This window comes from Schistocerca cancellata, unplaced genomic scaffold, assembly GCF_023864275.1.
Source record: "Schistocerca cancellata isolate TAMUIC-IGC-003103 unplaced genomic scaffold, iqSchCanc2.1 HiC_scaffold_1092, whole genome shotgun sequence".
Lineage (NCBI taxonomy): Eukaryota > Metazoa > Arthropoda > Insecta > Orthoptera > Acrididae > Schistocerca > Schistocerca cancellata.
Window position 1 is genome coordinate 3384441 of NW_026047091.1, and position 3429 is coordinate 3387869.

Consider the following 3429-nt stretch of genomic DNA (forward strand, 5'->3'; position numbering starts at 1 on the left):
AGATGGTCTCCAAGCAAGCAGCCGAATACAACCATTTCCAGTCAGTGACCAGTTGGACCAGAGGACCCAATCCATTCCAAGTAGACACATCCACATCATTATGGAGACGCAACCAGCTTGCGCAGGGCATTGTTGACAACTTGGGTCCATTTTTTGTGGTAAGTTCCTATGGGACCTTACACACTACTTCACCTAACTTTAACTAACTTACGCTAAGGACAACACACACACCTATGTAGCTCCGCCGGGTGGGGGGAGGGGAGGGGAGAGAGACCATGCTAACCATAGTAATGCGCCTAATACCGCATGGCTACCTCACGTGGCTTGGGCCCATTGCTTCGAGGCGTATGCACCACCTCGAACACTACCCTCAGCTCTTACCCATTGAAATCTGGACTCATCCGACCAGACCACGACTTTCCAGTAGTCTAGGGTCCAACCGATGTGTTCACGAGCCCAGTAGAGGCGCTGCGAGCGACGTCGTGTTATTACCAAAGGCACTCGCATCCGTTGTCTGCTGCCATAGCCCATCGACACCAAATTTCGTAGCACTTTCCTAGCGGATAAGTTCGTCGTAAGCCCCACATTGGTTTCTGCGGGTTATTTCACTCAGTTTTGCTTGTCTGTTAGCATTACCGGTTCTACGCAAATGCCGCTGCTCTCAGTCGTTAAGTGAATGCCGCAGGGCATTGCACTGTCCGTGATGAGAGATAATGCCTGAAATCTGAAATTCTCGGCACACTGTTGGCACCATGGATCTCGGAAAATTAACCTCTATAACGATTTCCAAAATGGAATGTCCCATGCGCCTACCTCCGACTACCTATCCGCCTACAAAGTCTGTTAATTCTCGTCATCCGACCGTAATGACGTCGGAAACTTTTCCACACGAATCTCCTGAAGACAAACGACAGCTCCGCCAATGTACTGCCCTTTTATACCTTGTGTACGCGATGATACCTCCATCTGTATAGGTGCAGATCCCTATGCCACGACTTTTGTCGCCTCAAAGTATGTTGGATATTTACATACAACTGTGTATGCAGCGTATATATACGTACACCATCCTACCCTGCACAGACATCTACGAGTATATGTCTCCTTGATACATTTTGCAGATGTATTTGGGAAATGTTAGTTCTCTGCTCCCGCTTTCAACTTCTTTATAACACACAGGAACCAGTTCCATTTCTTATTTAATCATCCTAAGTTTCATGTGACTTACCTGGAAACTCTTCCACTCATTAGCCAAGGTTTCACGAACTGATTATAATCATCATCATCATCATCATCATCATCATCATTTAAGACTGATTATGCCTTTCAGCGTTCAGTCTGGAGCATAGCCCCCCTTATACAGTTCCTCCATGATCCCCTATTCTGTGCTAACATTGGTGCCTCTTCTGATGTTAAACCTATTACTTCAAAATCATTCTTAACCGAATCCAGGTACCTTCTCCTCGGTCTGCCCCGACTCCTCCTACCCTCTACTGCTGAATCCATGAGTCTCTTGGGTAACCTTGCTTCTCCCATACGTGTAACATGACCCCACCATCTAAGCCTGTTCGCCCTGACTGCTACATCTATAGAGTTCATTCCCAGTTTTTCTTTGATTTCCTCATTGTGGACACCCTCCTGCCATTGTTCCCATCTACTAGTACCTGCAATCATCCTAGCTACTTTCATATCCGTAACCTCAACCTTGTTGATAAGGTAACCTGAATCCACCCAGCTTTCGCTCCCATACAACAAAGTTGGTCGAAAGATTGAACGGTGCACAGATAACTTAGTCTTGGTACTGACTTCCTTCTTGCAGAAGAGAGTAGATCGTAGCTGAGCGCTCACTGCATTAGCTTTGCTACACCTCGCTTCCAGTTCTTTCACTATGTTACCATCCTGTGAGAATATGCATCCTAAGTACTTGAAACCGTCCACCTGTTCTAACTTTGTTCCTCCTATTTGGCACTCAATCCGTTTATATTTCTTTCCCACTGACATTACTTTCGTTTTGGAGATGCTAATCTTCATACCATAGTCCTTACATTTCTGATCTAGCTCTGAAATATTACTTTGCAAACTTTCAATCGAATCTGCCATCACAACTAAGTCATCCGCATATGCAAGACTGCTTATTTTGTGTTCACATATCTTAATCTCACCCAGCCAGTCTATTGTTTTCAACATATGATCCATAAATAATATGAACAACAGTGGAGACAGATTGCAGCCTTGTCTTACCCCTGAAACTACTCTGAACCATGAACTCAATTTACCGTCAACTCTAACTGCTGCCTGACTATCCATGTAAAGACCTTTAATTGCTTGCTAAAGTTTGCCTCCTATTCCATAATCTTGTAGAACAGACAATAACTTCCTCCTATGCCTTCCACATGCCTTTTCTAGATCTATAAAGCATAGATACAATTCCTTGTTCCACTCATAACACTTCTCCATTATTTGCCGTAAACTAAAGATCTGGTCCTGACAACCTCTAAGAGGCCTAAACCCACACTGATTTTCATCCAATTGGTCCTCAACTAATACTCGCACTTTCCTTTCAACAATACCTGAGAAGATTTTACCCACAACGCTGATTAAAGAGATACCTCTGTAGTTGTTACAATCTTTTTTGTTTCCATGTTTAAAGATTGGTGTGATTACTGCTTTTGTCCAGTCTGATGGAACCTGTCCCGACTCCCAGGCCATTTCAATTATCCTGTGTAGCCATTTAAGACCTGACATTCCACTGTATTTGACGAGTTCCGACTTAATTTCATCCACCCCAGCCGCTTTATTGCACTGCAATCTATTGACCATTTTTTCCACTTCCTCAAATGTGATCCTATTTCCATCATCATACCTATCCCATTCTACCTCGAAATCAGAAACATTACTGATCGCATTTTCACCTACATTGAGCAACTCTTCAAAATATTCCCTCCATCTGCCCAAGGCATCCACAGGATTCACCAGCAGTTTTCCTGACCTGTCCAAAATACTTGTCATTTCCTTCTTACCTCCCTTTCGAAGACTGCTAATTACACTCCAGAATGGTTTTCCAGCAGCTTGACCCAGAGTCTCCAACCTGTTTCCAAATTCTTCCCACGATTTCTTCTTGGATGCTGCAATTATCTATTTGGCTTTGTTTCTTTCTTCAACATAACTTTCTCTGTCTACCTGGGTTCGGGTATGTAGCCATTTTTGATACGCCTTCTTTTTCCTTTTACAGGCTGCCTTGACTGTATCATTCCACCAAGCTGTTTGCTTCATCCTACTTTTACACACTACTGTTCCAAGACATTCTTTAGCCACTTCTAGTACTGTGTCCCTGTACCTTGTCCATTCCTTTTCCAATGACTGTAATTGACTACATTCAACTAACTGGTACCTTTCGGAGATCGCTGTTATGTACTTGTGCCTGATTTCCTT